This window comes from Protopterus annectens, chromosome 2.part0, assembly GCF_019279795.1.
Source record: "Protopterus annectens isolate FY-2018-M chromosome 2.part0, PAN1.0, whole genome shotgun sequence".
Taxonomy (NCBI): domain Eukaryota; kingdom Metazoa; phylum Chordata; order Ceratodontiformes; family Protopteridae; genus Protopterus; species Protopterus annectens.
The window spans coordinates 602132079-602144136 of record NC_056728.1 but is presented as its reverse complement, the minus strand read 5'-3'; positions in this window follow the sequence as shown (position 1 = coordinate 602144136).

The following is a 12058-nucleotide window of genomic DNA, read 5'->3' as shown; positions in this document are numbered from 1 at the left end:
GGGATAAAGCTTTTGTGTTATGATAACAGGCTAAAAAATTTGTCCTTGTATTCAGTTACATATAGAGCGGTAAGAGAAACATAATACTAAGCTATAAAAGTGTGAATAATGACATCTTGGCAGCAACATTAGGAAATTAAGTCTCACTTTTTGGGGAATCAAAAATAATTGCTTATTTGTGAACAACCCTTGTTGTAAAAGTAAGATAGGTTCTAGATCATTTCATTGATGAACAAGCAAACTATGGAATACTTTACCATTAGACATTAAAAGACTTAAAGCACTGAGGCATTTAAAGATGCAATATATGAATGGTTCAGCAAAGGTGTACATAATTACTCTACTGTTCTTGGCAAACTCGATTAAAGCCTCCTTGGAGACTCAGAGTTTGAAATAATGAGCCCTGAACATTGAACATTGAAGGTGTTTCCAATAGAGGTCTAACTCCACCCCTGGAGGTTGATGTGAGGACCTCCATTACTCACCCCATGCTAGTGTGTTCATGCTGCTATAGATAGACTATTGAATGTTACTCTGACCTTCATGGAGTGGTTACGTCCACAACTCCAGTCTAGGCCCATTGTCAGTATAGTGCAGGCTTCTGCTTGAATGGTAGTGATTGACTGATTAATGCTTCCTCTTCCTTGGCAAGGCAAGCCAGCATCTGCCACTCACTCTCATCCTATCCCACCTGGCTCTTCCAAGTGCACAAACTACAGTTTGAACTTGGGTCCTCTGGGTCATAGTTAAGTCTTTATGTCTCTATGCCACAAATCCAGGTTGTAGCAGCTGAAGTCTTACCTGTTTCAATAATGTCTGTGTTTCCAGAAAGTTAGTGCTCAATTATGTTACAAACCAGAATATTACTTTTCTCAGTAACTGGTTATTCTAAATAAAAATGTAGCTACTGCAGAGTAACTGGAGAGGCTGCCCTAGGCACAAGATGTTAGGGGGCATGACTGGCAGCTGTCAAAGCGGCATTACTACAGTACCAGCATTTGGAAATGAAAGGCATCACTGTAACTGCATCAGGACTGAAGCACTTTCTGTCTGGTGCTCTAAGTGAAGCAAGTTGCTTCTTCTTGGCCCTCATCTCATGGAGAATATAGTGCTTTTTGTTTTCATCCCCTGAAATAGCTAATAAATGCTTTAAATAGTAAAAGTCTAACAAACATGTGTCAGCTCTGTGGCCTAGAAGGATAAAGTCCTGATTCAATTAGTGGCTCAGGTGGCACAGGTGTCTGAAGTGCGGTAGTGGAGGAAGGGAAGTGCCACGTATCCACAGCACAAAAAGCAGTATGATGCCCCTGACAATAACCAAGGAAACTAGAAAAGAGTGCTGCTAAGCATGGGTATGGGTAGACTGCTGAGGTCAGCCCTATGTGAAAGTGTGGGGCAGTCAACCACCAAAACACATTTCATGTCCCATCCTCAGAACATGCTTAGTGCATACAGGGGTAGGGGTTAAATAGTAAACCAAAGAACAGCAACATGGCATTGTCCTATAAAACCTCAGTCTCCTCACTTGTCTAAACCTTTATCAGGGAAATTGCAGAGAGGAGTGTGGACGTGTAGGCAGACCCAATGCATGAAGAGAGGCATTGACTTCAGTTCATGGTCAGCTATATGGAAAAAAAGTAATCCCAAAAGAAGAGTCCAACTAATACAGATATGGGCATATATCACCTTGGAAAACATTTCAAAGCAATTACCATTTCCAAGGAATTACTTTCATATGGATCATTTGGCTGTGAGACAACCTAAGTGAAATAATTACACGCCAGTCAGTGTTTTGCACCCTGCTTCATTTCACAATATATGTAATACTTTAAAAATAAAGTACAATTTTCTGCTTAGTTTATAATTTCAGTTTATGAAGGTTACAGGAGAAGGTAGTGAAGGTATGAGAAATGATTATGTTGGTAAGCATGACGTATATTAGGTGCAACCATTACTCTGAAACAAGATATATCCTGAAGCATAAAGTTATAGTTAAAAATACAATGAGATGCACACGTGTACATGTGTCTAAAGAATATATTCACTAACCTTAACCTATAAGTGAAGCTAGAGAAAAATCTCCATTATATGAGTTATGTTAGAAATCAGTATTCAGATGACAGGTTATGGCAGCAGAGAGCACTGTAGCAATAACATTTGCAAACTGTGAAACTCCAGTATCAGTATAAGTCTAACTTCTGTTTGCTGTGTTGTACAGCATTTGCAATGGGAAGGAAAAGACAGGCACTTATCTTGGTTTTAAAAAAAACTCTTTGTAAACTTCTACAAACCGCTAATAGTATGAAAGTGTTACAAAAGAACATCTCCATAGTAATGCCAAGATTACTATTAAGTTGGTTGTATTATAAAGCTGTACAATCAGAATTAAAAATGCTCACAGATCTGCAGAATTTTGTAATAGGTGTGAGACAGAATATACATGACTACTTGTGACCCTGTCACATAAAACTGAGCTATGAAAATACAACCTTATTGTTCAAAAGTTAATTTTTGCACAAATGACATGTATCAGATGCACTTGTTAGGTGTAAAAAAATTGTCCTAGATCTGAAAGGTTGAACATATGTTAAGATTTGCAGAGATGCATTGCACACTAAAGCAAGGCTTGCACTGCATAGTAGTTATGCACTGCAGTATAAAGTATACATGGCTATCCAAATGGTGACAGTGTGCATATCTGAGCAGATAGCTGTGCACTGATGTGGAAATGAGCTATTCCAAAATACACAAGCCAGTCACCTTGGAGAAGAGCAGAAAATAAGTTGTAGAGCAAGTTACTGGCCATGCATTGACTAATATAAACTTCATTAGACTGGAAGGCAGGAGATAATGTGAACTGGCATTTGATGAAGTGTGCTATGTCAAGTACTGACTGCATCATAATAACTTAAAGTATGACGCAAACACCAGGCACCAGAACACTTGCTAGTTCCAGTGGGAGGAAAGGGCAGTATGTAGAAAATAGGGGAACACTGCAAAAACAGGTGCAGACAGAAGGGAAGCATGAAGGAAAAGCAGCGGAGAAAAAGGCAAGGTACATTTGTGTGGGGTTAGTACCCTATTTTATATATATATATATATATATATATATATATATATATATATATATATATACACACACACACACACATTTTGTGTGTGCGTGTGTGTGTGTGTGTGTGTGTGTGTGTGTGTGTGTGTGTGTGTGTGTGTGTGTGTGTGTGTGTGTGTGTGTGTGTTTACATCTGTCTCTGTGTATGTGCCTAGACAAAGGATGAAGGGGAAGGTACTAGGAAAACAAAGAAGAAAAGATCAAAAAGCTTAAGCACAGGGCACATAAACAAACACCAAACAGTTCAGACAAACAGGTGGGGTGTGCTCCTACCTGGAAGAGAAGATATAGGCTGGACAGAGAGAAACACGTGGATATGGAGGAGCAGACTATGCACTAGGGGTGAGTTGTGCCATAAAAGCATGGGTACTCCTGTTCAGGGATTGTTTTTGGTCCAGTCAGCATGCTGGCTCCTGACCAGTCAAGAATGATGTCAGTGTGACCCAGCAGATGGCTGAGATGGATCAGTTTGGCCAGTGCCAGGGGCTAATCCCTTATCTCATAGTCCAGTGATGGGGGCATGCCTGTCACTTGTATATGCAACATGCTCCAAGTTAGGCATGATAATGCCTACCCAGTGAGCCACTGCACTGCCATCCTCCACACACACCTCCTGCATCACTGATGGCTGAAACTGACACAGGCTACCTAGTTGGGAGACATTAGAAACCTACCCCAGAAAGGCACTCCAAACTCTCTCAAACAGCACAGCTGCAATCACAAGAGGAGCAGAGATAATCAGTGACTCACATGCCTGTGGTCCATTGATAACATCATGACCTATAGGAAAGAAACACAAATGAAAGGGTGACACAAGTGGAGATATTCTGGAATTATTACAATCAATACAATACAAATCTCTTTCCCTACATTCATCTCAGTCATCCAAAAATAACTTATGTTTCATCAGTTTTCCTATATCAAGAAGTATGACTTGAAAATTAATAAACACAGAAAAACATTGCTCTTACAAAGATGCAAGCTCCCTGCACTCCCATGAGAGGAGCATTGCCCCCTTACAGCCCCTTAACAGACTAGACTAAATCACCAAAAGGCAATCAATTCTAAACTGCATCTTAACAAACAAACCATCACATGCTTATCACTCAGACTGCCTCCCTGACAGCATCAGCGACCATCTCCCAACCTACCTACTTAGACAACATCTTCATCCCCACAGAAATGCTCTCTGGGATTCAATAAACTCTGTGCAGAAATAGTGCTATTCCTGCATGGAGTGAACTGCGTCCGTACAGCCCTAATAGCAGCGCGCCTTGCATATTCATGAAGGTGCGCTACTGATAAGGGCTGTACGCTCACGAACAGTGAACAAGTGCAGGGGGCATGTTCTAGCACTGCTCGCACAGTTAATATGCCCCATGCACTCAGAAATGTGAAAAGGCACTTTCTAAAACTAATGCAGCATAATATCAAATAATTTCTCTAATATTATGCCAGTATTTCAGTGTCTGCAGGCACTGAAATTAAATAAATGGGTATTTCAGTGTCTGCGGACACTGAAATACATACAGGAGCAGGAAAGCAATGCAGAGGGTGTGTGACAGGTTCTTTGACACACACCCTGCATTGTAAAAGTGCTGTATGACATACCTCTCAACTGTACAGATTTTCGCAGAATGTCCAGATTTTGCCTCATGCTTTTGGTCTGTTCTTGATAAAAATGTGGGATTTTCTGACAAATCACTGGGATGATCTGAGGATTGAAGTCACTAAATAATAATATACATTTGTGTTTCAGACTTCATATCCCTAGAAAATTGCATGCTAACACAAATCATGTTATTCTAGCAACTTTCTAAATGTATAAGAGCAATATTTAAAATATGTTCCTATTTTTGGGCCTTTGTTCCCCCCATTTTGTGAGGCTTTGTCCAGACTTTTTGCACTAAGAGGTTGAGAGGTATACCATACAACACCTCACAACCTGCTGAAGCAGTAAATGTGGACAAAGGCACAAATAATGGGGGGACAAAGCTGTAAAAATAGGGACACCTTTTAAATATTGCTCTCACAAACTTAGAAAGATGATAGCAAACAGGTTATGCATTAGCATGAATTTCTGAAGGACAGAAGTATGAAAGTCAAATATATGTTATTATTTCCTGACTGCAGTCCTCAATGACTTGTCAGAAAACCACAATACTCACTATATAACATAATAATAACATAATAATATCATTTTTCCATGCTAAGAAATGTTTAAGCGTAGCTGAGCAGGTGGGTGCATTATGGCCCTCCGCTTAGTACCACTTAAACATCCCATAGGAGGTAAATAAAAATATACAGCTGAAATTCCAAAACTGAGATAGTGTAGTGATTAGAGTCCCGGCTTTACATGCAGGTGTTCACTGCTTGAGTACCAAGACAGGCAAGTTGTTTTTATATGGGAAAGCAGTGTTAAAATAATTTTGTCAACGTAAATTATGTAGTAACTGTTTTGTGTCAACTAGGGTAGTGTAGCTGGTGTAAAATGGAAGTTTGAGTGCATATAACATGTAAAATCACCCATGTATACACAAGTGTCCCATACAGTATAGAGACACCCCTTGCTAATGTAATGAAAGCACATAGAGGGATGTCATGTAAAGTAAATCATATACACCTACTAAATTAAGTCATTATTCTGATAGTTTTTTAAAATGAAAAGTGTGCAATGGTCAGCAATGCTTAGCTATGCTTACCAGGTCTAAGCATCACTTAGACATGATTGCTAAGGAGCAGGTAGTTCAGCTAAGTGGATTTGTGCACTGTTAAGCAGTGCTCAGCAAGTTCCCCTTTAAGCACTGCTCAACTCACCTTAGCAGATTTGTGTGTTGCTAAGCTGTGCTCAGTATTTTTGAAATGGTCCAATGACGGCAAAGGGTGGTAATATGGCCTTATTTAAACCATGCAGGTGGGAATACAACCATAAACTGTTTAGTTTGATCTCTGCAGGAACATGTCTGACGTTGGAGAGGGAGCGCACTTTCGGGCACAGCGCTGGAGTATTCAGGAGTCCAGGGCCATGGCTGGACTTCTTGCAGAAAACCATGATGAGGGACTGCTGCAGGGCCAGTACCAGGGCTCACAATACAAAGCAGAGCCCTGGGATCATCTCACACATGATCTCACAAGTGCTATTGGCATCCCTGGACTGGTAAGCAGGTAAGGCACCACTATAATGATCTACAGCAGAGGAAGGGGGCACTCTTGGCCCAGTGAATGCAAGATGCATGGGCACAGAATGCTCCAGTAGTGAGTAAGTATCACTATCAAGCAGTTTGTAGCAAATACCTGCCTGATAATGTGATTGACAGTTATATATAATGTTTGTTTTTCTCTCCTACACCTGCAGCAGATAGGGCTATGAACATCGAAGCCCATGCCGACAGACTGCTGTGGCTGTGCCAACAGGATGGTGAGTACAAATCTGTTTTGCAGTATATTGTTTAGAAGAGTACATTGCTTACTGCCAGTAGTTATATTGTTACTGTGTGAACTAAATAAATAAAAAAGTTTGACTGACTAATATTGATGTGCAATAAAGATTCCTACAAAAAACTGTCGTGTTTATTCTGGTACATTGTTGTAGATATATAGAATGTATACAGGTTCTTCACAGCAAATGTAGCTGTGACAACATACATTAACTGAGGTTGTTCTGTGAACCAGCTGTAAGAAAAACTGTAGATGGTGGAGCTGTAAAACAAGATATAACTGAAATGTGAAATATATACTACACTAAGCTCTGAAACTTGAGTAGTAATGTGTAAAGTTTCAAATTGTGTTCCATCTAGCACTGCCTTGTGTTAACCTTTGCTTTCTAGATTGTAGTAATCCAAAGGATTAATGCACAGTACAGTAACTGTCATGCATGCATCACAGGATTATAAGTTCAGACTGTCTAACCAAGAGACTATTAGGCAGAAATCAGTGAAACAAGAAACAACAGTTCCCCAGTAGCTCAGTGTGATGAGAAATAGCTCAGTTGTTAATTCTGCACACCCAGACATGGTTTGAATTCAGTGAGTCGTACTACGATGTGTGCATATCTATACACAATTTATCATGAATAAATGTAAAAACAGTCAGGTGGGGTTAACAGATATTTTCTCCACAGGTTGTACAGGTAAGGAAATGTTGGTAGTAGCTATATGAAGGGTGTACAACTGTTCAACTGCCCCACCACATGCCTGTAAATGACAGCAGGATAGGTGTAAACAACATACACTCTTCCTGATACGTCTGTCAAGTGTCACACTGTCACAGCTAGTGGTCACTGCTGCCAATAACTCTGGATACAGATAGGAAACCAGTTGAAGTATGCCAGTAGTGCACTCACATAACAGCACTTCAGGGTACCCATCCTGTGCCAGATATGTAATCCTGACATGTATGAGTCCCCTCTAGTCTTATACCCAGTATTGTCACAGTTTGCCCCATACCATTCCAGGCTAACAGTTTAATAAGTATGTCTGTGCTACAGAAGCTATGGGCCATAGGCAGATGTAAAGTGAGGGCAGACCCACAGAGTATTGAACAGTAACATTGTGGAAAACAGAAGCATAAACAGTTTTTAATGGACTTTTTGTCCCCCCATCTGGATCAATACAATAATTTATATACTAATGGGTATGTTTTACTCCAAACCTAATGTTGGGACTTGTGTTCTATGATTGTTCATATATTTAATTGGTTGCATGCTAACATACCTTGTTCAAATACTATTGTTGGTGGCCTGTTGCCATCAATGTTACTGGCATGCTGTTATGATGCATACTGTTGTTCCATTTTTGCATGCGTTCATTTTGCTAAGCAACTGTTACAAATCTATTTTATGGGGTTAATTGGAACACCCATGCATGCTGTTATAACTAATCTGGAAATGTGTTGTTCATGACTAACCAACATATTTTTTAAACCCTCAACACCATAGAACGTTTGGGAAGGCAGATCCCAGTGGATCCACCTGTCCTGCCTCATCTGGCATTGGCACCGGGCCCCTGCACTTCTGGGACCCAACCCTGGACTTCCTCATCCGGTGGTCCTGCACCACCTTTAGGTTTAACCATTTCAGGGGATAGGGCCTGTCCCCCCCCCCCGAGATCGGACGTGGACAGGAGCCTGCCACCCACAGTCAGTTCCGGGGTTTGGTGCGCAGCTCCATCTGAGCCGAGTTGGATGGGCAGCTGCACCAGACTGAGGGCCACCTGGCACACCTTGTGGGGCAGGCCGCCCCTCCTGTCCTGCTGCCAGCACAGGCACCTTTGGGGCCATGAAGGAGTAGTGGTGACTGCCCATGGATGGGGATCTCAGTCCCACTGTATCCATTTGGGGGCTTATGGGTTTCAGATTCCCAACCACCCTCTCCATCAAAGGTGTTTTTAACACCTCATGTGTCATATACCACCCCTGTCTGCTGTCTTGTCTGTCTTGGCTGTCTGCAAATGCAACCTATCCCACCCAACCTACCTTCCCAAACATACCTACAGCCCTTCCCCAACATCCCACTCTCAACTTAAAAAAGAAAGGGTGCATCTGTCCCACAAAAAAAAAAAATTCCCCATACATAGCTCTACATTTCGCTCCCATGTACAGCGAAATTAATCAATCAACCCACAGATTACTCTGCAAATGTCTGTCACCAACACCCCTCCCTGTGGGTTGTGAGGCTGTAAATTCCAAATTCTACACGTAATTCACATCTGTTGCTGACGAAGAAATGTAGAGCTATAGTCCTTTCCTACATCTGTCCTACACATCCCTTGCTGCTTTTCATAATGTTTTATCCCCTGCTTGCCCCCATTTCACCACTTTCCGATCACCCTTTTTTCTTGTCTTTAAAGAAATTTAGCTAGGGTGCAAGCAGGAGTAAGAGGTGCTAAGCAAAGCTAACAGGGCTTAACTGCATGTTAGCATCACTTAGCTCTGCACAAAACCGTGCAAACCCACATACAACTGCTTAAAAGTGCCTTAATCACTCTGTCTCCATCAGCCCTTGATCTGCCTGGTAACAAAATAATCAGGCCTGCCAAGTCGCGAGCGCAGGACCCTAGGAATTTCTGATGCTTTTTTGAACATACCATGCAGTACAATTATTCAACAGTAGGTAGAAAGCTTTGCAGATTCACTCAGGTTTTGTATACAGACATATATATATATATATATATATATATATATATATATATATATATATATATATATGGAGATACACACACACACACACATATATATATATAAAATATATTAATATATATATATATATATATATATATATGTGTGTGTGTGTGTGTGTGTGTGTACTAAGCTGCGGTGGTGCAGTGGTAGCGTTGTCGCCTCACAGCCAGAGGTTCTCCCATTCGATTCTCATCTGGAGCACCTTCTGTGTGGAGTCTGCATGTCCTCCCCACAGTCGGGTGGCGTTCAAAACACATGCATGAATGGGCATGCCTTCGTTGAAGGCTGGGCATCAGGCAAGCACCTCGGCACCATAAAAATCTATTGCCGATCATTAGCGGACCAAAGTTCTACTGTGGAGACCCCTAACCGGGAAAAGCCGAAAGAAGAACAACATATATATATATATATATATATATATATATATATATATATATATATATGTGTGTGTGTGTGTGTGTGTGTGTGTACATAACATGCAGTGCAGTCATACTTCATACCCATACCTCTCATCTTCTTAGTGCAAGACATCTGGGCAAAGGCTGTCAAAATTGGGGGACAATGGGCCAAACGTTGGGACATACTTTAAATATTGCCATTAGAAATGTAGAAAGTTGCAGGAGTAACAGGGTTTGTTCCAGCATACATTTCCTGAAGGATATGAGGTCTGACACTGAAATGTATTTCATCATTTACTGACAGGAATCCTCAGATCATCACAGTGTTTCACCAGAGAAATACGAATAATTTGTGGAACACACCAGAAATATGAGCAATAAACCTGGACATTCTGAAACAATCCAGCTAGTTGACAGGTATGCTCAGAACCCCTTAGTGCAATGAATTTGGACCAAGCCTTACAAAGTGGGGAGAGAAAGCCATGAACATAGGGTCATATCTGAAATACTTGAGTATATAAGCTGAGACAGTTGCTGCAGTAACACTGTGTGTTCTAACATATATTGACTGAAATAGCACAAGTCCCAGACTTAATTGCTTCTCATTAGTCAGTGACTTAAATCCTCACATCATCCCACTTATGTGTCACAAATACACAACACTTATGGGGACCAGACCAAAGATATGAGCCAGACAACCGGACATCCTACGAATATCTGAACATAACATGACATTAGAGAAACCACACTGAGCTGCTAAGCATGTCACCAAGCTCCATCCACACTACAGTCAGACTGACACAACACTACCCAAATTAGCTATGTGGAATTACACATGCATTTGCAAATATATCAGGCACTATGGGGATGTAACAGTAGTGAAAATCAGACACCGGTATGAAAGTGCATACCCACAACCAATTTTACCACAGTCACAGTGACATACTGGGAAGCCAAATGAACACTATAGTATAATGACTATGTGAACAAAAAAAAACATGTTTGCCACTCACACACTACCCCTACGTATACTAGCCCAATTCAAAGTGTAGTAGAAATCCTAAGGTGGTATGGGGCATGTCTCAGTCTGCCCCTACAAACATATACAGCAGATAGAAAAGGGGCCATGACACTTACCCCTCCTCCCTAGGGGTCCCCTTTGAAACATCTAAAACCCATAACATCTAATTTCATAACATTGAGACCAGAACATCTAAAACCCATAACATCGAATTTCATAACATTTAACAGAACAAATCACAAGAAAATAACATCCCCTCCACATATAATCAAAAATACCAGTCGTAGTGAACGTAACCACCAAATAGTAAATGTCCAGTGAATGTAAATGTACGTAGAAAACTGCCACTACACACTTTCTAGATAAATGATTGTGCCACCAAATAATAAAATGCCCAATTTATTGAAATATAGATGGAAAATTGCCACAACACGTTTTCTGAATATATTAACGTTGCTAACTGCCACAACACGTTTTCGTAGGAGTTACACTCGAATTTCATCAGATATTGAAAAAACATCATTTCATCACTTCCTTTTTATACATCTTGTTAAAATACTTCTCTAATTAATTAATTAAACTTTTAAAGAACCCTTGGTTGAAATTGCATATATATTGGTTGTTCTACATAAATGTTGACCAATTCCATAACTTTGTTTTATAAAATCAAGTTTAAATATAAAAACACTTGCAATAATATATAATATAAATAATGTATACACTAAAAAATTCTTAAAACAATAAAATCTATAAAACATATTATAGAAACACATATAAATTGTATATAAAAGGTAATAGATAATATATATAATATATAATAGGATGGGCTACATAATCCCAGCAATAAAGTCCAGTATAGGTGAAATGTATAAAAATTGTATGTATAAGAAAATTTGTTTTGTGTCTTTCGGCTTTTCCCAGTTAGGGATCGCCACAGCAGAACTCCGGTCCGCTAATGATTGGCAGTTGATTTTTACGTACTGGCTTGCCAGGCCTGACGCACAACCTTCAACGAAGGTATGCCCATTCACACATGTCTCCATGCAGAAGACGCTCTAGCTGATACTCGAACTGGACAGCATCTTACTGTGAGGCGACAACGCTACCGCAGCACCACCACCGCGGATGTATGTATAAGAAAATTAAATGAAAAATTTTGTTCCACACTAGCATTCCATAATTATTTACACTATAGTTTTGCAGATCTAAGTTTAAGTAAGGGGGCAATAGATATGTGGTCATTCATGCCTGGAGGCTTGTTGGCTTCCAAAACAATATGCCAATATGTCTTCCTAAATTCTAATTTTGTTTCCCAGGGGCCTCCCCTAAGCTCTCCACATATAACACCCA